The 26,462-nt window shown below is 42.2% G+C and overlaps 1 protein-coding gene across 1 annotated transcript in view; it reads left to right on the top strand.

The window, feature by feature from the left end:
• The first annotated feature begins 9,745 nt into the window (after positions 1-9,745).
• PLCH1 (phospholipase C eta 1) overlaps positions 9,746-26,462 on the top strand; it is a 269,963-nt gene continuing 253,246 nt past the window's right edge. The window contains exon 1 of the mRNA XM_055110608.2: positions 9,746-9,958. The gene's annotated coding sequence lies outside the window, so the exon portion shown is untranslated. The remainder of the gene's footprint in view (positions 9,959-26,462) is intronic.

Below are 26,462 nucleotides of genomic sequence, written 5' to 3'. Positions count from 1 at the left end.
GGTTGAGAATCACAGGACTTTTATTCTTCCAGAGACTTAATCTTATATGGTTATGAGATTTACCAATTTACTGGGCAGGATGTAGGTCTTTGGGGATCTTCTGATCTCACTTGGTTCTGTTCTGAGTATTACTGCTTTGCTTCTTGTTCATTTTTAATGAACACATTGGAACATTGTTTTCCTTTTTTTTTGAGGCAGGGTCTTGCTCTGTTGCCCAAGCTGGAGTACAGTGGCATGATCTAAACGCACTGCAACCTCTGCCTCCAGGGCTCAAGTGATCCTCCCACCTCAGCCTCCTGAATAGCTGAGTACAGGTGCGCACAAGCACCAGCACCACCATGTCCAGCTATTTTTTTATGTTTTTTGTAGACACAGGTTTTGCCATGTTGTCCAGGCTGGTCTTGAATTCCTGGGCTCAAGCGATCTGCTGGCCTTGACCTCCTAAAATGTTGGGATTACAGAGGTGAGCCACTGCACCTGACCAAACACTGTTTTTCTTTTTTTTTTTTTTTTTGAGACAGAGTCTCACTCTGTCGCCCAGGCTGGAGTGCAGTGGCACAATCTCGGCTCACTGCAACCTCCGCCTTCTGGATTCAAGCAATTCTCCTGCCTCAGCCTCCCGAGTAGCTGATACTACAGCTGCGTGCCACCAGGCCTGGCTACTTTTTTTTTGTATTTTTAGTAAAGACCGGGTTTCAACATATTGGCCAGGCTGGTCTTGAACCCCTGTCCTCATGATCTGCCTGCCTCAGCCTCCCAAAGTGCTGGGATTGCAGGTGTGAGCCATTGCACCCGGCCCAAACACTGTTTTTCAATTGTAGGCTCTGCCTATTAGTGAGATGTGATATCAATTTAATGGGTTGCCACCAGCAATTAAGATAAAGGAACAGAACAGGATAAAATGTATCAGAATGCATTGAACATAGCAAAGATAAGTATTGTTTTGTTAATTTTTTGTTATAAATATATTTGAATGTATGCACTGGTTTGCAATGCAAAAATATGACATTATCGGTTACTAAAAGTCGGTACAGAAGATCTCATTTTCTAGCACACTATTTGGAAGAAGGCTGATGATTTCTTTTCTTTCCTTTTTTTTTTTTTTTTTTACTTTTTTAGACAGAATCTTGCTCTGTCACCGAGGCTGGAGTGCAGTGGTGCAATCTCGGCTCACTGCAACCTCCGTCTCCTGGGTTCAAGCCATTCTCTTGCCTCAGCCTTCCTAGTAACTGGAACCACAGGTGCAGGCCACCACACCCAGCTAATTTTTTAATTTTTAATAGACACAGGGTTTCACTATGTTGGTCCGACTGGTCTCAAACTCCTGACCTCATCCGCCTGCTTCAGGTTCCCAAAGTACTGGGATGACAGGCATGAGCAACCACGCCCAGCCAGCCTGATGATATCTAGAACTCAAGTGAAGACAGTGAGTAATTCAGACAGAAATGAGGTTTTTTAAAAATTCAGGCATTGGGATCATTACTTCCATTTTCTGCTTTGTTTTGGTTATCAAAACACTTTATTTCTGTGTAACTAGCAATGAAATTGAGTAATTAGCGCCCTCTTCTGTTCTGCAACACTGTACACATATCTATTTTAGCCCTTGTTACATTATATTGTAATTATTTATTTATATGTCTCTTCTCTCTAGTCCAAGGTATATTAGACTTTATAATTCAAACCATACTTACTGAATTTTTCTGCTCCTTCCACAGCAGGATTTAGCCCTGTTTCTTGCTCATATAGGGAACTCTCTAAATATTTGTTAAATAAATGAATGAAAGAATAAATGAATGGACCATCACAGTGCTGCCTTGTCATTTTGACCAGGACCTCTTTTTTTTAGTCAGAATTTCCCCCATGCATCCCATCAGCCTACACCATGAAGATTAATTTGCTGAAATGATCTGAGAGAACATTTTGTAAACTTGTCAAGTTTAAAAAGGGAGACATTTATTTTGGACAAAGCAAGCCCTCTTAATATGTAGCTAGTTTAATTATGCAAATAAGTGAAACAAAAACTAAATACAAATTTTAAGGTGCAGAAAAACTTTTGCTCTGTTTGTACAGAAAAATCCAACCATTTGTTTTCTGGTTAAAAATAAACAGGTGTTAGTAAGAGAGTGCACACCCCATTAGAATTCCAACTGGTAGGGAAATAGAAGAGTTTTCCTGGTGGTGTAAATTGCCTTCCCCCACAATGTCCCCCGTCTTTCAAAACTTTAGAATTTGCACTGTAACTCTTTCACCAGTGTCTTTCCTCATTTTCTGTCTACAATTCAGTTTGCTTGTCTTTCTAAACTTTTGTTCAATATCTATAAAAATGGTGCTTCAGAGTCTTTTAATTATATTATTGAATTCTACAGAATTTTTTAACGATAGTATTGGAGGGGGAACCCAGTATATTCCATGAGGGAAATATGTAGCCTCAAAGTTTCAGTATTACTTCTAAGGCTGAATAAAGAAACTTCAATTAAAGGTCTGTCTTGGTGAGCAAGCTTTGACCATCTTGAAAGTTGCAGATATTGGCTCTGTGGGAGGTCTTTCTGGGAACAAAATGCACAGAGCTGAGTTGTGAAGCTCTTAGGAAGGAGGAAAAGGGGCTCTCTCTCCTTCTCTGACACTATTGTTTCCTCCAACTACTTCATTCCCCTTCCCACCACAGGAGAAATAAACAATCAAACAAGTTGGAGAAAAATAGAAAATGGGGAAAGTTCACTTTAATTAGCACACTTACTGCCTTTTAGAAAGTGTTCACCCTATTTTGCGAACTAAAATCTCCCGAAAAGTATAACTGAAGTTAAGAAAATCTTAGTTGAATAAAATTAATTTAGGCACAGCTATGCTATTTTCCCTTCACCCAGCATTCGCAGGATGAAGTATTTTGCCAAGGCAGTAAAGTGGGGACCTATGATTTAGAATTCTGATATGTAGTCCAGGCTCATTCCTCAGTTTAACAATTTAACTCATGTTTTCTCCTTATTTGTATGGTGAAATGTGCATTTGCTTATTGCTTATAATATTTTTGACCTTTCCAGATAAAAGGGGAAAACAGTTATATAGGCTTTTTTTTTTTTTTTTTTTGAGATGGAGTTTCACTCTTGTTGCCCAGGCTGGAGTGCAATGGCACCATCTTGGCTCACCGCAACCTCCGCCTCCCAGGTTCAAGCGATTCTCCTGCCTCAGCCTCCCGAGTAGCTGGGATTACAGGCATGTGCCACCACACCTGGCTAATTTTTTTTTTGTATTTTTAGTAGAGACAGGGTTTCACCATGTTAGCCAGGAGGGTCTCGATCTCCTGACCTCGTGATCCGCCCGCCTTGGCCTCCCAAAGTGCTGGGATTATAGGTGTGAGCCACCGCGCCCAGCTATATAGGCTTGTTATAGAAAAAATGTAAACAGCTGCCATTTAAAAATAAATCATTAAAAAAAAGTTATAGTCTGTTGGTAAGAAATGAAAAATCAGAGTTTAGCCTTAAAAAGTTATTTTCCAGCAGAACACCTGTAGTTTCAGCTACTCAGGAAGCTGAGGCAGGAGGATTCCTTGAGCCCAGCAGTTAAGAGTCCAGCCTGGGCAACATAGTGAGAGCCCCATCTCTTAAAAAATATTATTTTTGGCTGGATGCGGTAGCTCATGCCTATGATCCCAGTACTTTGGGAGGCCGAGGTGGGTGGATCACCTGAGGTCAGGAGTTCGAGACCAGCCTGACCAACATGGTGAAACCCCGTCTCTACTAAAAAACACAAAAATTAGCCAGGCACGGTGGCGGGCGCCTGTAATCCCAGCTACTCTGAAGGCTGAGGCAGGAGAATTGCTTGAGCCTGGGAGGCAGAGGTTGCAGTGAAACGAGATCGCACCACTGCACTCCAGCCTGGGTGACAGAGCAAGACTCTGTCTCAAAAAAAAAAAAAAAAAAAAAAAACCCAACATTATTTTCCTCTGTATGCCAAAACATTTCCATTTGTAGACTTGTGGCTCAGGCCTGTAATCCCAGGACTTTGGGAGGCCAAGGTGAGCAGATCACCTGAGGTCAGGAGTTCACCTGGCCAACATGGTGAAACCCCATCTTTACTAAAAATACAAAATTAGCCCGGCATGGTGGCGCATGCCTGTAATCCCAGCTACTTGGGAGGCTGAGGCAAGAGAATCACTTTAACCCGTGAGGGGAAGGTTGCAGTGAGTGGAGATCGCACAATTGCACTCCAGCCTAGGCAACAAGAGCAAAACTCCGTCTCACACACAAAATAATAAATAAATAAATAAATAAATAAAAGTTTAAATAGGTTTCAAATATTAACAGTAAAAATAATTGGCATATTTGAGAGCTCATTTTGTAGCAGGCATTTTGCTAAGGGCTTTGCATACACTGGTCTTATATAATTTACCATAAGAGGCATGCATTTCTTTCAGTAACCAGCATCATAGTACTGCAAAAATGTGTTAGTTTATGAATTTAAGTATTTCAGAGAATCTCCATATTCCTGGATAAAGTTGTCAAAATATTAACAATTGTTGAAACACAGCGACTAATACATAGGGTTTTATTATACTATTCTACTTTCGTATATGTATAAACACTTCCATGATAAAAAAAATCAAAAACACAAAACAAAACAACTCGTTCAGAGATCAGCTATCCTGGTTATGTTCCTTCCTCCCCATCTCCAGCTCCTGTCAGTTGGCCCCACATGGGGACACATGCTTCTTCAGCTGGGGAGGGAAAGATTGGTAGAACTTACAGTTGGCCATTACTACTCCTCTCCCCTCAGTCTCCCATGATGGATTTAGGAAATTCCTCTTCTGATCTACTTTGTAGATTAAGTCATATACATATGAATCAGTATAAAGGTGTTTCTTTCTTTGGCAGCAGATTTAAGAGCGGGCAGCCTAGGGAACATCTATTCTTTTTTTTTTTTTTTGAGACGGAGTCTCGCTCTGTCACCCAGGCTGGAGTGCAGTGGCGCGATCTTGGCTCACTGCAACCTCTGCCTCCCGGGTTCAAGCAATTCTCTGCCGCAGCCTCCCGAGTAGCTGGGATTACAGGTGCCTGCCACCACGCTTGGCTAATTTTTGTATTTTTAGTAGAGACGGGGTTTTACCATGTTAGCCAGGCTGGTCTCGAACTCCTGACCTCGTGATCCACCTGCCCCAGCCTCCCAGAGTGCTGGTATTACAGGTGTGAGCCACCGTGCCCAGCCCATATCTATTCTTTTTATTTGCCAGAATCTCTTCCTGCCTTCACTTGGTAGGACCAGCCCCTTTCATCTTGGGAACAAATCCTCCCTGGTTCCAAGCAGTTCTGATGGGCTGCTACTTATAATACCCGGCCTTCCTGGCCATAAGGGTGTGTGTATAATCAGGGTCTGGCCACACATATACTCTACTTATTGTTGTCCACAGTAATTGACCTATGGATGGACACATGACCTAAGTCAGGTCAGTTCGAATCCTTTCCTACCATCTTATTTACAGATGGTAAAAGCAAAAAGGCCTCTCTAGCTGAGACGATTGAAACCTGGAGCTGTCTCTAGTCATGCTCTCCCCACCCCTAGCTTGTACAGAAAGCTCATATGGAATAGGAGAGAATAGGATCAAAACACTGAGAAAAGCAGAGACAGGGAAATAGTAGGAGCAAAGGTGAAAGTGTGAGAGTGACAAAAATTCCTTGCTTGGCCAAACAAACATTAGTCATGCTTCTGAGCCTTCTCCTGGGCCCATATGTGCGTTTTCTTGTAAAACTCAGTTTTAGAAAAGAGTTCTGCCAAGTCAGTTTAGCAAGAACCCCCACTCTCCATATCTGATCACTCTCAATATCTGATCAGATCCCTCATCCTCCACTATCGCCCAGGTCATGTCTGATCTCCCTGGCCTGTGTTCAGCAAGAATCCAGTTATGTCGGGTTAGCTAGAGTCCCTCATATTCCTGATGTTTCCTCTTAGTGATTTTTCATCCAGCAACCCCATCTGCTCTTTGTCTATAAATTCCAAGCTGCCTATGCTGTATTCTGCATGAGCTCCTTGCAGTAGTCCCTGTGCCGATTTCGATGGTGCTGGATAAAGCCTTCCTTACCATGCTTTAACATTGACTAATTTTTTCTTTAACAAGAGAAATGCTGATTCTGAATTGCTAGACTCCCACCGTTTCTGAAGTCCTTATCCTTCCCCCTATCTTAAAGTGGGAGTCAATACATCAGCTTTTTTTACTCAAGCTGGTTTGATAAGGGGTTTTGTTATTTGTACCTAAAAGCCGTGACCAATTTGTAGAGTAGGGCCATAAAGACAGGTACTACTCTCTACTTCAGGAGTGCTATCTATATTCCAGCTAAGGCTTACCACCTAGAGCAGTGCCTGGTACATGGCAAGTACTAAAGAAATATGTGTTGAAAGAGGAGTGCCTCTTCCTTGATAAGCTTTTTTGGTCAATGGTTTTCTTAACTTGGTGCATTGATTAAAATAGGGAACATTTATCTCCTTTCCTCTCTTGCTCGTGGATATAACTCAAGATGGTTGCTGTTTAAATTTGAACACCTTAAATAAATGGCTCTTTTTGCAACTGGAAGCACAATTTTTGCACAGCTAGAAAAATCTTTTTCCAACACAGAAATTCCCAGTGCAGTTTTCTAAGAAACCCCCTACGATACGCAGCACAGCGGGCTCACCACAAGGCACATCAATCATTTTACTGTGTATCAGGCACCTCTTACAGGATTTTCTGTGATCCTGGTGTCAGTGCACATTCTGTATCAAGGCAGAGATGATATGTAGAAATCTGGCAGCTATTTAGAAGGGAGGCTGGGCAGTGGTGTGCCAGTATAATTAATGAGAGTCATCGCTTAGGAAATGAAGAGGGTGGGGGTTGGGAAGGATGCCTTTCACCATTCAATGGCATTTAAGAAAAATTGATGCTTTCTTAGCACTTTTAATGCTGGGAGGACATTAAGTCAAAGAATCACAGCAAAAGATTTTTGTAACTACTGTACAGATGGATGTCCCTGTGCTTGAAGAGGCAGGGCTAATTCAACCCCAGACTTTTCAGCCAGGCGGATTTCAACCTTGTATTGAGCTACCAGCAGGAGTTCTTTATACTTGGAAAAGTGGTAAATCCTTACTAAAAGATCATAGCTTGCATGACCAAGAGATCCTCTAGAAAAGGTACTTTACTACCATGTAGGATGTTTGTCTTACCTGCCCAAAGAAGTTTTAATGCAGATCTCATTTTCTCCAGTTCCCCTTTAACCAGTGAAAGAGGAGGGTATTATTTGTTTTGTTTTTCTATTTATTCTTTGGTAACCATGGAAGAGTTTGTGTAACCTAGAGAGGCTGCTTATTACCCACTGTCTAATCCCTTTGTTATTATTCCATACTCTGATTGTCACAAGCAGGAAAAATAGTTCTGTCCTGCTTCTAAAAACTTAGCAATGTAACACATTTTCTTGTTTTTAGTAATTTTCTCCAATTAATTAATTAATTGTTTTAGTGATTTTTCTCAGATAAATAATGTTAAAACGACTTGGAGAGAAAAGCTACATTAAAAGATTATGGATGTATAAATGTCCTAAACATTTAAGAACATGCATAATTATGACTCATACCAACTTCAGAATTATTACCTTTGGGAAGGGGTGGGGGTAACGAGTCAGGAGGTGGGGTTTAGCTATATCTGTAATGCTTTATTTAAAAAAGAAGGGCTGGGGGGAGCAGGAGTATTACATGGTATATATCCTGTTTTTGGTAGGTTTGAAATATCACACAATTTAAAAATTTAAAAGTTTACAAAATTATGGGAGTTGATTAAAACTATCAAAATAAAGAATGCATAGCAAACAAGTGCTCTTATTATGAACTTTGTGTCTGAGTTTATTTCAACATGTGCATCTGCATTTTTTCAGACTCGAGAAAGACAAACACCGGAGGTTAGGGGGTGAACTGCTGCTGTTGAGGGATTATCTCGGTGGTTTTTTTTTTTTTTTTTTTTGGCTTTTCTAGTCACCATGGAGGTTACCAGCAAAACAAATCTCCAACAAGCTTGTTTACAAAATATAAAGCAGTTTGGAGGCAGAGGGTTAATGACTTAATTTCTTATAAATTGAGGCTTGTGTATGGGCATGCAAAAAAACAAAAACAAAAACAAGTAAATTTGGGGAGGTTTCTTTCTATAGAGGCAAAAGACCTTACCTACATTTTTTCCAAATTGATTTCTTCCTGGTACTATTGGCAGGAAGAAATTCAAGTGGGTATTCTGGTGGCTTTTTTCTTTTTTCTGAGAGTCTAGGATTGTTTTCAGGACAAAGTTTCTTCTTGCCCATAGTGCTTTGCTGTGACATTGTAATTGCCTCTGTTGAATTGAATAATACAAATGGGTTGTTTCTATGGTATCGGCTAAGTGGGATGAAAAGGTGAAACCCTAGATCTTGCGCTGAGAGGTCACAGTGCTACCACCCTCCACACTGTCTGTCAAAGAGGACAGGCAGCCAAGGCCCCGAGCTCCAATCTCAGGCACTCATTTATAACTTACTCGTTTGTAACTTCTTGGGCAAATTCACGCATGAAAAAAGAAAATGACTTTAGTTTATGTTGTCACTAAGCCCAGAAAATCCCTGCCAACCCCATGCTGCCAGCTTTCCTAGGACATTCTTATTGGAGGATTATTTTAAACTGAAAGGTGAGTGAAGAGCTGCGTCCCCACTCCTTCCCAGCCAGGCTTTGAACTAACAATAGGGCAGGTTGAATGAAGGCTGATAAATGTAAATCCTGGAATCCAGAAGCCGGATCACACCGCGGCCGTGTAGGCCAGCGGCGGTTCCAGCATCCGCCCCAAGCTGGTCACTCATCCTTTCAGTGCATTCAGTAGATTTCATCGTTTCATCAACACTTGAGTGCCTGCTTCGTGCAAGCTTTCCTCTGCCACCGCCGCCTTCTTACTCCCGGCAGGTTGCCCGCTTGAGTCAACCAGCCACTAAACGGATCTAAGTGAATAAGTGGCCTGTTAATGCCAAGGAGTAGCATTTCCAAATGAAGAGACTGGGGGTAAATAAAAGCAAAGTGTTACCATTTACACGCTCTCAATTTTAGTTGCACTTCACTCAGAGTAGATCTCTTTAATTTGCGGCATCGACAGATGCTATATTCTTAGAAATTTTTTTTTTTTTAAAGGAGGTAAGACGGGCGTTTGAGAACACTTTTTACTTTGGTGCAAGTTGCACGCAGTTCCCATTCACTCAGAGTAGATCTCTTTAATTTGCGGCATCGACAGATGCTATATTCTTAGAAAAAAAAAAAATTTTTTTTTAAAGGAGGTAAGACGGACGTTTGAGAACACTTTTTACTTTGGTGCAAGTTGCACGCAGTTCCCATTCCCTGCGCCCTTCACCTCCAACTTTGTTTCTCCAACTCCTTTACCCCCCCACCACCGAGGCCCTCTGGCTACAGCCCCGAGGGGTTACCCTGGGTTTGGAAACTTTTGAAACTTGCGGGGGAGTAAAAGGACTTCATTCCCAGTGCTTCTGGCCCTTGCCAAGCGGGGAGCCCCGCAGGAGAGTGTAAGCCAAGGGTTCCAGGTGCAGCCTTGGGGTTCCACGTGCAGCCCTAGGGTTCCGTACGCCCATCCCGCCCGGGCCAGAGGAGGCAGCGGGCGCTCCAGTCCGCTCTCCCCAACTCCAGTTCCTGATTTCCTCGGAAGCTGCGGGGCCGAGAGGGAGGGGGGCTCCTGTGTGAGCGTGAGGATTTGAATGAGAAAGCAGGTTGTGGCGGCGGCGCCCTGCTCTTCCCCGCTCGTCTGGGGCTTCTGCTGGCTAGTGGGGAGAAGTGCTCTTCTAGGGGGGCTTTTCTGGCCCTTGGCAGGGGTTTGGAGTTGGAGTCACAGGGGCCAATAACTCATCACCCCAGCACTTCGGAGGTGGCTCCTTGTGCCACGGACTCCGAGGAGTCCTTCAGCTACTGAACACTCAAAGCTGAGGAGGTCAGTGCTTTCGGGGGAAGAAGGGGCCCAGGAGAGAAGGGGGTGTGCAGGAAAAAGAGAACTGGTACGCCAGTCCGATGAGCGAGTGAGCAGGTGGCCCGAGTTCCTTTCTCGGCAGCCACAGCCGGGACACGCCTGTTTAGGACTGTGAGTGCTGTGCGTGGGGATCCCCTAAGGCCCCGTGCGGGGAACTGGCCACGGCCGCTCTTCAGGGTCCCATAATTCAGAAGGATGAGGGTCGGTGTGTGTGTCCGCGAAATAATGTAACTCTCGGGTCCCTTGCGGTGGTGGTGGGTGGCGTTTCGCCCGGTGGAAGGTCCAGCCTCGCTACAGGATGCTTCACCCTCACGCGGGGTCCCGGGACGCTCTCTCTGACCGCCAGACGCCGCCAGGAGAGCAGGTCCGCGTTTCCCAGCAAGGGGAGTGCAGCGTCCGTTACACTTGGGGAGTCTCACAGCTTTTCCTGCGCCCAGTGACCCTGCTCAGGACCTCTTAGAGACTAGGTGTGCTCAGCGCGAGGAGGATATACTCCATTGCCCTTTCCTGGGAAGAACCAAGAGCGCCCGAGCGGCGCGGGGTGGTGGAGGCAAACGCCGGCCCCGCGGCGGCACGCTCTGCGCCTGCGCGGCGTTTCCTTGGCGACTGAGCTGCGGGTCCGAGACGCCACCCCGCGAGCCCCTAAACCCAGTTCCCTGTTGAGCGTCTGCGACGCCCTCTCCCCTCCTTCCCGAGGCTTTTTCTATTTGTTTCCTTCTGCGAATCAATTTGTGATCACATTTTGACGTTGAGAGTTCAGCATTAAAGCAATAACCAACTAAATTTAAAAAAAAAACACCCAACTTTTCCCTTCCCTTGTTACCGTTTTGATCACGGACAGAAGAAAATGGTGAGAGATTAGTTATTAGGGCAGCAATTGAAATCCCCCTCTGTCCCGAAAAGGGGAGACGAATAAAACATTTACTTCCTGGTAAGGAGTTAGAAAATTCAGTGAAGTGATTGTTCTCGAGCGTTACAAGAACAAATCTGTGCCTCCTAACCTAGGTGAAGAGCAGAGCTTGTACAACCCAGCAGCACCCATGTCCTGTTTATTGGCATGTTTATGACAAGGAGATGCTCTGCAAAAGGGACCAGAGTATAATGCCAGTGAAAAGAAACAAAGGATTTCCCAGAAGAGGCGGTAGTTTTTTTCAGTTGCCTCAGCGTTTTGGTCACCTTTGGGGTTAAAGTCTTCTGCAGAGAATGCTTCAAGAAGCCTTAACAGAAGCCAGTTTTCTCAAGCTGTCTGTTGAGAGTCATTTTCTTTTTCTTTTTTTCTTTTTTGAGACGGAGTCTGGCTCTGTCGCCCAGGCTGGAGTGCAGTGGTGCGATCTCGGCTCACTGCAACCTCCGCCTCCTGGGTTCAAGCTATTCTCTTGCCTCAGCCTCCCGAGTATCTGGGATTACAGGCTCCCGCCACCACGCCCAGCTATTTTTTGTATTTTTAGTAGAGACGGGGTTTCACCATATTGGCCAGGCTGGTCTGGAACTCCTGACCTCAGGTGATCCACCCACCTCTGCCTCCCAAAGTGTGGGGATCACAGGCGTGAGCCACCGCGCCCAGCAGACGAGAATCATTTTCATTTTCATAAAATTGTGAATCTTGACAGCCCTATCCCCTCTTTTAAAATCCGTTTGTTTACATACAGCCTAGCATTTGGCAAAAGTACACATCTTAAGGGGTATGTAGAAGGAGCGGTAGCTTCTTGCTTATTTTTCTTAAACTGCATCAATATTTGGCAGCATGATTGGTACCTAGTTGCTATTAAACATTGGTTAGAATTAACATAAATGCTAATACAAATTTAAAATGGAGTTATTCTTCTTGGGATAAAGTGTGGCATAAAATACCTTGGATGAAGTAATACGTGAGTACTGTCTCGCTACATACCAGTTTCAAGCAATTTGTTTTGAAGAATAGCAAGTGTTTATTTGTGGTAGATGTTTTAAGATAATATCCTCCCACCATCAGCAAATGAAATCAAACATACCACTTTTCAAATGATTAGCGAGTAACATGCTGTTAAAATTGTCTCCCATCTCATTTGTCATAAATTCTTAACATTGTGCAATCCATCTAGCTCAAATGTTTAAAAATAAGTCCAACTGAGTTTTTCCCCTTTTCTCGTGTTTAGCAAAATAGAAAAACTCTTAATTTTCAGGTTCAGATACTTTGTGACCCTATTTGGTGGCTTGTAACTGGCTCCAATTCCCTAATTCTCAGTGACATGTGTTTCTGCTGGTTCCAGGAGGTAAACTGCAGTTTTAACAGATCATGGGATAATGAGACTGGGAGTACCTGGGGGAGGCTGGGGAGAGGCAATGGGAAGGAGACAAAGAGAGGGAAGGTTGATGGGCAGAGCGAGGATTTATAGTGGCACCAGATTTGCAATAAAATCTGTGTAAAGTTATTGCTTCCGTTTGATATATTTTCCCACATCATCAACTTCAATTAAATTTATTTTAAAAATCAGTCTTCCAGATATAGGGCTAGTATTATAAACATAGAATATGATAAAAGTGATTGTTAGGGTGCCATAATGTAAAATACTGTGAAAATTCTTAACGAAATGTTTTTTACTTAATTTATTCACTTAGTCAACAAATGTTTATTGAGAACGTATTATATATAAGGCAAGATGAATAAATCCAGATTTCTGTTCTGAATGAACTAAGAGCTGTGAGTCCTGAAATAATTCTAATACCACTTCAGACGTTCAGAGTGAAGATACTACCTTTGGTACTCTTAAGGAGAACGATTGATTTGGTGCTAATCACTCAGACTTGCAGATTCAGAAACAAATGCTGAAACTGAGTAATTTAGATAAGGCTCTACATCTAGGATAGGAAGCATTATGTGCACCTATTTGCTTACATTTTTGAAGTACAAACTACTCTAAAACTTGTAGTCTTGGCAAGTGCAGCACAGAGTTTAGAAGAAACAGAAACCTTGTAATTCTCAGGTTTCTTAGATGAAGATAAGGTGAGTGATTCAGTAATCCTTTGTTCTGGCTCTGTGTTTCATGACATAATGAACCTTCTGCAGCTTCCTTCTAAGAATGTTGGTCTGCATGCCTGAAGGATCATAACTATTTTTTCCCTGAGGAAAAAAAAAAAAAAAAGAAAAAAAAAAAAGAGAAGATATAAAATTATGATAAAAGGATAAAAGGAATACAATAGAGTATTTAAACATTTAACTTTTGAGATGGAATAATTTCTAGACATTTTTAGTGAATTTAAACTCTTGAAATCCATTACAGCCATGACAAAATCCTGGCATAATGTTGACCAGGGTTGACAAACATCTCCTCTTGTCATTCCTAGGACATAGACGGTTAGGGAAACTCTCATCTTTCCTTCACCACCTCATGAGTCTAAAAACAATGATAAACCCAGGGAAGCTTGCTGAAGAGCATCCTCCATTTGGTTATTGCTCTTTGTCTAGGAAAATCAGACTCAGCTGTGAATTGTGGACCAAGTGGTGCAGAACTCATTACTTTGAACAATGCCTCCTCGGCCTGGGAAGCATGTTCTCTCTTCTCACTAGCAGGGGCTTATTCCAGGCTGGCTTTGGTCACAAGGAAAATCATTTAGACACAGTTCAGTGGACACTCACTCACATCTCTTTGACACCCGTGACCATTTTTGTTTAAGGAGAAATCCAGTACTGCTGTGGTAGGGTGTGCCAAATTAGAAGTGCATTTTAAGAAGCCTGTGAAGAAGTTTACACAGCTTTATTTTATTATCATCAAGGTCTCTGTCTTCTGTGCTTCGTAGTGGAAGAGGGCAGGATAGATGCAGAAGGGACAACCAAGATAACGTGGATAGCTAAGTTTAAAATGTTCTTACCAGCTATGTATTTTGGTGGCACTAACCTAAGTGCCTATGCCTTATTATAGTCATTAAATTACAGAGCAGAAAAAGATAAATCTACCATATGTATCGTATAAATCTGGAAACCAGGGCCCAAAGTTGCTAAATGATTTTCTTAAAAGTCACACAGCTAATAAATGGCAGAACGGGGATGACAACGCAGAGTTACTGATTTCTAATGATCTTGTTGTTTTCAGGAAATCTAGGGAGGGCAGACAGATATTGAATCCTTGCTTTATTTTTTAAATACGATTTTTAATTTTAGACATGAGGTCTCACTATGTTGCTCAGGGTAGTTTTGAACTCCTGGGCTCAAGTGATCCTCCCTCCTCGGCCTCTCAAGGTGCTGGGATTACAGTTATGAACCACTGCTCCTGGCCTCGAATCCTTGCCCTAGATTTGCTATTTCCAACTATATGAAACTGCTATAGTTGTAAATATAAGGTGGTCAAACATCAGCAATGTCATATGATTTAACCTAATATTGTTGGGTAGAATTAACAGTGGTTACCTTCTTCTTCTTCTTTTTTTTTTTTTGAGACAGAGTCTCTCTCTATCACCCAGGCTAGAGTGCAGTAGATCTTGGCTCACTGCAACCTCTACCTCCTGGGTTCAAGTGATTCTCCTGCCTCAGCCTCCTGAGTAACTGGGATTACAGGCGCCCGCCATCATGCCCGGCTAATTTTTGTATTTTTAGTAGAGATGGGGTTTTGCCATGTTGGCCAGACTGGTCTCGAACTCCTGACCTCAGATGATCCGCCTGCCTTGGCCTCCCAAAGTGCTGGGATTACAGGCCTGAGTCATCGCACCCAGCCAACAGTGGTTACCTTCTGACAATATCTTTTTATAAGCATGTGTGTATCATGAGAACACATATGGTACACACGCTATGTCTAAGTACAAAAAAGCTGTTTTTCATTTGGTATCTATTTTGGTCTGAGGAATTTTGGCATGATTGGGATTTACCATAAGGGGGGATAGTTTTTCTGGTTATTTATTGTTCTGTAAATATTTTAAAGGATTCTGGAAGAAAAGGAGGAAGTGAACATTAATGTATTCCTAACGTGATGGCACTTATTTTATGTCTTTTTATAATACACAATAATCAAGAGAGGCAGGAATTCTTATCCTATGTTACTGATGAGGTTCAGAGAGGTTAGTTTCTTGCCTAAGATGTAACATGGGACAGACGAACGTGGAACAGACTTGGAATTTGAACCCACGTCTGTCTGCCTCCATGTTCTGTTACATCCTATTACTACTCAGGAATGCAGTGGTAATAGGCGGGAAATTTGTGACAAACGCTGGGTTACTTTTATTTTCAAATTCACCATTTATGCAAAGTACAGACAGGTAGAGAGTTTCTGATAAGCTGTCTGGAGAGTAAAGAAACTGCATTCCCTACATGGAGTTTAGGAGGTTGTAAATTCAGGTCTGGTTCCAGAAAACATTCACGACTTTGTTTACAAACGATGTGGGCTATGTTTTCGGAAGTGGTGTTTAGGTTATGTGCTGTAGAGATTTTTCCACATCGACTTGCTCACTTACCACTTCTGGATTGTTGCCATCTTGTGGTGGGTCTAAGAGGATTCCTCATGATTTTAATGTGTGCTTTCTGACATCCTAAGATTTAGATGTTGGTTTTATCTAAATGTTGCCCGATTATTTTTCTTGAGGTAGTATTGATAGATTTACTGCTAGAATGGACCGGGTAGTGTTTTGCAATGTTTTTCAAACTGGAGATGAGAATTGCCTTGGACAGTTGCTGAAAATGTCTTAAGTTATTCCAGAAGCTGGAGTTTTGGTGCTCCTAAAACTGCTGTGGTACTGGGAAGTTGCAACTGGCTTGTACTGAGCTGGTTTTAGATTTGCAGTATTTTTGAGCTGGTTTCAGCATAAAGAAACTGGGCTCAGGAATGTCATCGTTCACACAGCCAATTGGTGGCTGAGTTGCGATGGATACCTAAGACACCTAAGTCTAGCATTCTTTTATTTTTGTATATTTTTTTGAGACAGGGTCTCCCTCTGTCACTGGCACGATCTTGGTTCACTGCAGCCTCCACCTCCAGGGCTCAAGAGGTCCTTGCCCCTCAGCCTCCTGAGTAGCTGGGACTACGGGCGTGTGCCACCATGCTTTGCTATTTTTTTTTTTTTTTTGGAGGTGGAGTCTCGCTCTGTTGTCCAGGCTGGAGTGCAGCGGGGGGATCTCGGCTCACTGCAACCTCCGCTTCCCGGTTTCAAGCGATTCTCCTGCCTCAACCTCCCTAGTAGCTGGCATTATAGGCGCCCGCCAGCACGCCCAACTAATTTTTTTTTTTTGTATTTTTAGTAGAGACAGGGTTTCACCGTGTTAGCCAGGCTGGTCTTGATCTCCTGACCTCGTGACCCGCCTGCCTCGGCCTCCCGCAGTGCTGGAATTACAGGCGTGAGCCACTGCGCCCCGCCCCGCTAATTTTTAAAAGAAATTTTGTAGAGACAGGGTCTCACTATATTTCCAGGCTGGTCTCGAACTCCTGTGCTCAAGCAATCCTCCCACCTCTACCTCCCAAAGTGTTGAGATTACAGGCACGAGCCACTACTCCCGGCAGTCCAGCATTCTTAATAGCGCACCACACCTTAAAAAGCACACCCTTCTTCTGGGTCTTCTTTCTTCCCTAGTACCTGACTCCAGGCTAGAAGAAAATGCTAAGGGTTTCAAAAAAAAGTGGGTGCTGGACTCTGTCTTGGAATTCAGCCTCTGCCTCAGACACCACACAGGTCCCTGGAGGGCTTTCTGGGTTTTGCTCTTTAGTTGTTTTCTGTAGCTTATTCTCCAAGCAGCCTCTTCTCTCTGTGGCTGGTTCTTTTGCACTGAGCAAGAGACTTACAAACTTGTCTAGCCTTACCCGGTCAATTGCCACTGGATGTCAGCGGGATCTAGTTTAGTGCCAGCGTCAGTGAGTTACTGATTAACTGATCCAAGGCACTCAAGGTTTCTCTTTCATCTGTCTTCACTTCCTTGTTGCTAGTCCACAAGAACCAAACATTTGAATTCAGCTTCCCACTTCCCTCTTCTCTCCCTCTTCAATTAAGTTGAAGAGGCTTCTGGACCTTAGATCTGCATGGAGTGCTAATAAAACTTCTGCAGAATTATTCCTGCTGGGAACTTGGAAGATCTACACAGGTTTTTCAGGTCAGAATCCTGGACCAGAAATTCAGTGAGTTGATTTGCTATAAAATCATATGCAATGTAGTTCTCCAGACATCCTATTTCTTTTTGCCAAATAGCTCTTTCTTATCTTTGAGTGATATAGGAGGTATTGAAAATTTATTTTTTAAAGAAGAGATTGCTTCATAGAACAGTAATGTGTTAATATAAGGAATTAGGGTTATGTGAAGACCCTCTGATTTTTTAATTTATATTTGAGGGGGGAACCACCTTTTCTTTTACACATACATAATATCTCTAGGAGGGCAGGACATGGTGGCTCACGCTTGTAATCCCTGCACTTTGGGAGGCCGAGGTGGGAGGATTGTTTGAACCCAGGAGGTTGATGTTGCAGTGAGCTGTGATCCTGCCAGTGCACTCCAGCCTGGGTGATAGATTGAGACCCTGTCTCAACAAAGAAAAAAGAAAAAAATCTCCAGAAGGATACACAAGAATTAAGAAGTTGATTACTAAGGGTCAGAAGTCAGAGGTAAACAATTCACCATATACTCTTTTTTTTTTTTTTTTGAGACGGAGTCTTGCTCTGTCACCCAGGCTGGAGTGCAGTGGCGTCATCTCGGCTCACTGCAACCTCCGCTTTCCGGATTCATGCGATTCTCCTGCCTCAGCCTCGGGAGTAGCTGGGACTACAGACGTGCGCCACCACGCCCGGCTAATTTCTTTTGCATTTTAGTAGAGACGGGGTTTCACCGTGTTGCCCAGGCTGGTCTCGAACTCCTGAGCTCAGGCAATCCAGCCGCTTCGGCCTCCCAAAGTGCTGAGGTTACAGGCATGAGCCACTGCGCCCGGCCTGTATACTCTTTTATGCCTTTTGAATTTTGAAGCTTTCAACTTAATACATAAAATGAAAGAAAAAATAAAAAAAAGAAAGAAAAAGAGAATATATGGGTTTCAATAATAAATGAATAAATAAACGACTGTCTCTTAGCTCCTAACTGGTAGAAATAGGAGACTGGGAAGCAATTTTAAAGAAAAGAAAAGCAATTATCTGTCTTACTTTCTTCATAAGCCTCATTGCATTTTATAATTTTTAAAACTAGTGTTCTCTAAGGTCTTCTGGATTTCGATAACAGGGCGAGAGAGGTTTTGCAATTTTTAATAGTTTTCTTTCCTCTCATAAAGCATCACTATTGGCTGCAACCTGGCTCAGGGGACCGGTGGGAATCAGACTCGTCTGACTACTGAGCAGCTGAACCTGTCTTCTGCAGGCAGTGTGTTTATGGAGTGAAGGCTGGAAAGTTTCTTTTTCTTATTTTTTTGCCCATTGCTTTTGTTCCCCAAAGAGAAATCACTGTAGTGTGATTATTCCTGAATTTTCCTGAGCCTTGTCTGAATGTGAATGTCACAGGAATCTTTTCTTCTTAAATGGAAAAAGAGAAAAGGCTTGTACACAAATGTTCTACTCTAAACCACAACTTGTCTTCTTTTAAATAGGTTTTGGATTGAAAGTATTTTTCTATTTACTGGGTAAATCACTAAAATACAGTCTTGGAAGAGAGAGAACATAAACTGTTTACTAACTTCTTTTTCTTTTGTCAAAAGAGAGAAATGTGAAATCTGTTATTTAGTTTCCAAGTTTCAGTCAAAAGCAAAAACCTGAATCAGGACCAATTCCCAACATATTGTTGAAAAGTCCTCACTTCCGATCTGGTGAACTAAATTAAAGGTGTACGTTTTCTCATAGAATTCTTCTCATTAGTGTATTAATTTTATTCTTTGGGAAAGAATAACTGGATAGATCTTATATTTTCATGATTACACATTTTAGAAGCTTACAAGGGCGTTTAGGGAAAAATTACCTCCCACATCTCTGTTCCTCAGCCATTCAGTTTTTCCTCCCGTAGAAAAGTGTTATTAGTTTCTTGTGTGTTTTTTCAGATGTAACATATTTTGTATATCATTATATATCAGCATATAAGAGCTTCCTTAAACTATTTATTTTCTTTAATTGACAAAAATTATATACATGTTTTGAAATATGTATACATTGCAGATTGGGTAAATCGAGCTAATTTATGTAATACCTCACATACTTTTTTTTTCTTTTTCTTTTTTGCTGTAAGAACACTGAAAATCTACCCTTATCAGTTTTTTTTTTTTTTTTTGAGATGGAGTCTCGCTCTGTCACCCAGGCTGGAGTGCAGTGGTGCGATCTTGGCTCACTGCAACCTCTGCCTCCTGGGTTCAAGCGATTCTCCTGCCTCAGCCTCCCAAGTAGCTGGGATTACAGGTGCCTGCCACCACGCCCGGCTAATTTTTGTATTTTTAGTAGAGATGGGGTTTCACTATGTTGGCCAGGCTGGTCTCGAACTCCTGACCTCAGGTGATCCACCTGCCTTGGCCTCCCAAAGTGTTGGGATTACAGGCGTGAGCCACTGCACCCAGCTCCTTATCATTTTTTTAAGAATAAAATACATTGTTATTAATGATAGTCATCATGTTATACAATAGACTCTTGAACTTCTTCCCCCTATCTAACCAAAATTTTGTATCCTTTGACCAGCATCTTCCCCACCCGCCACCCAGTCACATCGCAGTCCCTGGTAACTACCATTCTACTCTTTCCTTCTATGAGTTCAACTTTTTTAGATTTTACATATGAGATCATGTGGTATTTGTCTTTCTGTGTCTGACTTACTTCATTTACCATAATGTCCTCCAGGTTCATCCATGTTGCAAATGATAGGATTTCCTTCTTTTTAAAGGGTGAATAGAATGCTACTGTGTATAGGCTGGGCGCGGTGGCTCACGCCTGTAATCCCAGCACTTTGGGAGGCCGAGGTGAGAGGATCACAAGGTCAGGAGATCGAGACCATCCTGGCTAACATGGTGAAACCCCGTTTCTACTAAAAATACAAAAAAATTAGCCGGGCGTGGTGGTGGGTGCCTGTAGTCCCAGCTACTGGGGAGGCTGAGGCAGGAGAATGGCGTGAACCTGGGAGGCGGAGGTTGCAGTGAGCTGAGATTGCACCACTGCACTCCAGCCTGGGCAACAGAGCGAGACTCTGTCTCAAAAAAAGAAAAAAAAGAAAAAAAAAAGAATGCTACTGTGTATATATATATACACCACATTTTCTTTATCCCTTCATCTACTGATGGACACTTAGGTCAGATTCCATAACTTCGCTATTCTGAACAATGCTGTAGTGAACATGTGAGTGAAGATAATTCTTTGACATACTGATTTCATTTTCTTTGGATACATACCCAGTAGTGAAATTGCTAGATCATATAGTAGTTCTATTTTTAATTTCTTAAAATTTAATTTAATTTTATTTTGAGATAGGGTCTCACTCTGTTGCCCAGTCTGGAGTACAATGGTGCGATCATGGCTCACTGCAGTCTTGACCTCATGGGCTCAAGCAATCCTCCCACCTCAGTCTCCTGAGTAGCTGGGACTACAGGCACATGCCACTATGACTGTCTATTTATTTTTATTTTTAATAGAGACCAGGTCTCACTATGTTGCCTGGGCTGATCTTGAACTCCTGGGCTCAAGTGATCCTCCCACCTTGGCCTCCCGAAGTCTTGGGATTACAAACATGAGACACTGTGCCTGTCCTATTTTTGATTTTTCGAGGAACCTCCATGCCGTATTAATTTACATTCTCACCAGCAGTGCACAAGGATTTCCTTTTTTCCGTATCCTTGCCAGCACTTACTTTTTGTCTTTTTGATAATAGCCATTCTAACTGATATGAAGTGAAATCTCATTGTGATTTTAATTTGCACTTTCCTGATGACTAGTGATGTTGAGTGCATATATATATATATATATGTATACCTGTTGACCATTTGTATGTTGTCTTTTAAGAAATATCTATCTAGGTCCTTTGCCTATCTTCAGATCAGGTTATTTGTTTTCTGGCTGTTGAGTTCTTTGAGTTCCTTATGTATTTTGAATATTAACCCCTTATCAGATGTATGGTTTGCAAATATTTTTCCCATTCCACAGGTCGTCTCTTTATTCATTCTCTTTTTTAGTTTGAAGCAATCTCATTTGTCTATTTTTGCTTTTGTTTGTTGTGCTTTTGGGGTCATATCCAAAAAATCATTGCTCAGAGAATGTCATGGAGCTTTTCTCCTGTTTACTTCTAGTAGTTTTATAGTTTCAAGTTTTACATTTAAATCTTTAATCTATTTTGAGTTGATTTTGTATGTGGTAGAGAAAATGGTCTAATCTTATTTTTCTGCATGTGGATATCCAGTTTTCCTCAACCTATTTATTGAAGAGACTGTTCTTTCCCCATTGTGTGTTCATGGCACCTTTGTTGAAAATCAATTGACCACAAGGGTGTAGGTTTATTTCTGGGCTCTCTATTCTGTTCCATAGTTCTCTGTGTCTGTTTTTATGCTGGGACCATGCTGTTTTGAATACTATAGCTTTGTGTGGTATATTTTGAAATCAGGTAGCATGATGCTTCTAGCTTTGTTCTATTTGTTCAAGATTGCTTTCTCTATTCAGGATCTTTTGTGGTTCCATATGAATTTTAGGTGTTTTTCTTTTTTTCTATTTCTGTGAAAACTGTCATTGGAATTTTGATAGGAATTACATTGAATATGTAGATTGCTTTGAGTAATATGGACATTTTAATATTAATTCTTCCAATTTATGAACACAGGATATCTTTCCCTTTGTTTGTGTTTTCTTTAATTTATTTCATCAGTGTTTTGTGGTTTTCAGTATGCAAGTTTTTCACCTCCTTGGTTAAATTTATTCCCACGTATTTTTTTTTGTAGCTATTGTAAATGGGATTATTTTCTTGATTTTTTTTCCTCAGAGGATTTATTCTGTGTTTAGAAACATAACTGATTTTTTTTTTTTTTTTTTTTTTGAGATGCAGTCTCACCCTGTCACCCAGGCTGGAGTGCAGTGGTACAATCTCAGCTCACTGCAACCTCTACCTCCTGAATTCAAGTGATTCTCCTGCCTCAGCCTCCTGAGTAGCTGGGACTACAGGCATGCACCACCATGCACAGATAACTTTTGTATTTTTAGTGGAGATGGGGTTTCATTACTTTGGCTAGGCTGGTCTCAAACTCCTGACCTCAGGTGATTCGCCTGCCTCAGCTTCCCAAAGTGCTAGGATTACAGTCATGAACCACCATACCCAGCCATAACTGATTTTTTAGTTTTGATTTTGTATCCTGCAACTTTACTGAATTCGTTTATTAGTTCTTTTTTTTTTTTCTTCCAGACTGGGTTTCACTGTGTTAGCCAGGATGGTCTTGATCTCCTGACCTCGTGATCCACCCACCTCGGCCTCCCAAAGTGCTGGGATTACAGGCGTGAGCCACTGCACCCGGCCTCATCTATTAGTTCTAATTGTATCTAGTAATAGTCTTTAGGGTTTTCTATATATAATATTTTCAAATAACCTGTCTTCAAGTTCACAGATACTTTCTTCTTCTTGATCAATTCTGCTGTTGACACTTGCATTTTTAAATTTGGTTCATTGCATCCTTCAGCTCCAGAATTTGACTTTTAAAATGATTTTTAATATTTTTGTTAATTTTCTTGTTTTGGTCATTTATTGTTTTCCTGATTTTTTTGAATTATTTCTATGTATTTTCTTGAAGTTTGTTGAGGTTCCTATAAACAATGATAATGTATTCTTTGTCAGGCAGTTCATACATCTTTTTTTTCTTTAGAGTTGGTTAGTAGTGTTTTATTTTGTTCAGTTGGAGGTGTCATGTTTCCCTGACTTTTTTTTTTTTTTTTTTTTTTTGAGACAGGGTCTCTGTTTGTCACCCAGGCTGGATAGAGTGCAGTGGCACAATCTTGGCTTATTGCAGCCTTAACCTCAAGTGATCAAGTGATCCTCCCACCTCAGCCCTCGAAGTAGCTGGGACTATAGGTGTGTGCCGCCATGCTTGGCTAATTTTTGTATTTTCTGTAGAGATGGGGTTTTGCCATGTTGACCAGGCTGCTCTTGAACTCCTGAATTCAAGTTATATGCTTGCCTTGACTTTCTAAAGTGCTAGGATTACAGACATGAGCCACAGCATCCGGCTGCCCTGACTGTTCTTGATGTTTGTGGCTGTGGGTTGGTGCCTGTGCTTTTGAAGAAGTAGGGATTTATTCCAGTCTTTGTAGACTGACTTTGTGTGGGAAAGCCTTTTATCAGTCAGCCCTTCCAAAGATTCTGGGCAGGCCATCTGGTGTGCTGTGTGGGTGGTCTTGCTCTTGGGGTTCATGGGCAGGCTGGCTTGATGCCTGGGTCAGTAGGTGGGCACACGTTGCATCTGAATCTTCAGGGTTGAGCCAGGAGCTTGGATCCACTGGCGTGGACCTGTTGATTGGGTCCATGAGGGTTAGCCTGCTGCCTAGGTGCGTGAGGGTAGACTTGGAGTTTGTTGTTTGTGGGAATTGGACTTGAGTCTGGATCCACAGAGGCAGACCTGTCACTGGAATAGGCCTTGAGCCTGAGTCTGCAGGTGCTGGCCAGCTGCTGTGATGAGTCTGGTACCTAGGTCCAACGGGATGGGCCTGGAGCCTAAGTCCATGGGGGCTGGCATGGCCCTAGGGTTGGCCTATAGCCTAAGTCTGTAGAGGCTGGCCTGGGATGGAAGCAAATCTGTATCCTGGTGCCACTTGGCTAGCCTGGAGTCTGTGGCCTTTGAGGTAAACCTGGCAATGGAGCAAACCTGGAGAACAAGTCCACCAGGCAGGTCTGGAGCCTAGGGCTGTGGGATCTGGCATGGTGCCAGGGTAGGCCTGGAGGCTCAGTCCATGGTTACCGGTCTGGAGTCTGGAACTGTGCAGGCCCTCTTGGTTCTGGATTTTACTGGGTTGGGCCTGGCATTAGGGTGTAAGGCAATGTCCATTATTCACCTCCATCTTCTTCCCCCAAGCAGAGGGTATCTCTCCACACTGTGCTGCCTGTGGTTAAAGCATGGGTGACCTGGGTAATGTAAAACTGTCCTTCCTACCCTTTTCAATGTGGTTTCTTATTTCTGTGCTACCCTTAGGTGCTATGATCTCATGATCTCTTACCTGGTTTCCTTAGCTCTTGTGAAGTTATTTATTTTGCCATCTCGCTCTTCTTTTATTTGTTTACTTATTTAATGGCTGCATATTTCCCACTGTATGGATATACTATAAATTAAGCAGATCAATCAACAATTAGGTTGCAGCTGGGCACGGTGGCTCACACCTGTAATCTCAGCACTTTGGAAGGCCAAGGTGGGTGGGTCACCCAATGCCAGGAGTTCGAGACCAGCCTGGCCAACATGGTGAAACCCTGTCTCTACTAAAAATACGAAAATTAGCCGGGCGTGGTGCGGGCGCCTGTAGTCCCAGCTACTTGGGAGGCTGAGACATGAGAATCACTTAAACCCAGGAGGCGGAGGTTGTAGTGAGCCAAGGTTACCCCACTGCACTCCCGCCTGGGTGAAAGAGCAAGACAGTCTCAAAAAAGAAAAAAAAAACTAATCATTTTTGATGCTCTTTTGAGCTTGAGAATTCTTATGAACAAATCAGGTTTCATATCCCATCTCCTTCTCTATTTCCTTGAGGACCTTTTGAATTCCTGTCTTGTAATTTCTGATATTCTTATATCTTCATATAGTAGAGGCTCTTTATTGACCTGTTAGAGGATTAAGAACCCATCTCTGCTGCCTTTAGAGAAATAAAACTTTAATTCTTAATTTTACCACCAGTATCTTAGGTTAAAATCTTTATAAAACTGTAATTTTTATTATGACTATTATCCTTCTAAAGAGAGGCCATTCTCAGGACTTATATTCTGAATAATTTATGGTTAAGCATTCTTTTTTTTTTTTTTTTGAGATGGAGTCTTGCTGTGTCACCCACGCGGGAGTACAGTGGCAACCTCTGCCTCCTGGGCTCAAGTGATCCTCCCACTCCATCCTGAGTAGCTGGAACTACAAGGTGTGCACTACCTTGCCCAGATAACATTTGAATTTTTACTAGAGGAGATGGGGTTTCACCATGTCACTTAGGCTGGTCTTGAACTGCTGGGCTCAAGCCATCTGCCACCTCAGCCTCCTAAAGTGTTGGAATTACAGGCGTGAGCCACTGTGCCTGGCCCAATTTCCTTATATGTTCTTTATTATATCACATTATATTTAGATAGCATATTAATAATATTCTTTAGTAATTTTCCTTTTATAACCAGGAACAGAGATTTGAGCATCTACTGTTCCTTCCTACTAAAATGTCCTTCCCATGCCACCCTCCCATATTCTCCTCCCTCTTTTAAACCTACTCATCCTTTGACATCTGGCTGCAACATCCCACTCTCCAGGAACTTTTTTCTGTATTTTTGGGCACAGATCCCCCACTTACCCTGCTGTGTGGTTGAAAGGAGGAGAGATGATGTTTGGAGTTTGGATTGGCATCACAAGGCAGATCTCTTGGAGCTGCACTCCTTATTGCTGGGTAGAAGGGGTAGGGAGGACAGGCAAAGATGAAAATTGGACACATTCCCTGCTATAAGCTCCCTTCACTCACTGGTGGGTGGGGAAGAAGACAGAAGAGAGGATAAGATGAATTGGGGAGACTGGCAGCTCTGTCCTTCTTTGGGGGATGCCCTTTCTTAGACTGAATTTTGGACATCCTTATGTATGAAGGAATCGTGAGCAGACATATTCTGAAATCCATTTCCACTATTTAAAAAGTGTGGAAATCACTGGTTTAGAGACAATTAGCATAAGCCAAGGAATTTTTGGATGTTAGACCTATGCACAAGTTGATTAAATAAGAATTGTAAAATAAATCTGCTGTTTGTATGTCATCAAGAAACATCTTCAGATGCAATCAAATATGTTAACATTGGGCTAGAGTTCCAGATTGATGGCCACTGAGAGTTGAAATCTAATTACCAAATATTCATTCCTTTAGATGTTTTTTAATATGGTCTTAATTTCCAATCAGTATTGTGTGCCCACTTTTAAAATGAAGGCATATATATCTATAAAAATGGAAGTATGCCCATCCTGATATGAGAATAGGGAGGTAGAAAGGACTGAGGTTAGGAAGTCTGGATCTATTACTGGCTCTGCCATACTTAGTAGGGCTCTGTCTTGTTGTCTTTCTCTCTCTCTCCCTCTGTTTTATTCATGATTTGTTAGGAAGCAAAATTACACAGATCTTAAGAAGGAAATCTTTAGAGTTAGATTTTTTGAGTTCAAATCCTAGTGCTGTTGCTTGATGGTTGTGGGACCTTGGGTAATTACTTAACCTTTCTGTGCTTCAGTTTCTCTATCAGAACAAAAGGGATAATAATTATACCTAGCCCTTTGGCTAGTCGAAAGGACTAAATAAAATAATACTTGCAAAATGCTTATCATGATACTTGGCCATAGGAAGTGCGAAAAAAATATCAGCAGTTATTACAAAGTGGCAGGCCCTGAGTTAATATT

The sequence above is a fragment of the Pan paniscus genome, chromosome 2, assembly GCF_029289425.2.
Source record: "Pan paniscus chromosome 2, NHGRI_mPanPan1-v2.0_pri, whole genome shotgun sequence".
Taxonomy (NCBI): domain Eukaryota; kingdom Metazoa; phylum Chordata; class Mammalia; order Primates; family Hominidae; genus Pan; species Pan paniscus.
This window is presented reverse-complemented; position numbering and strand designations above follow the sequence as displayed.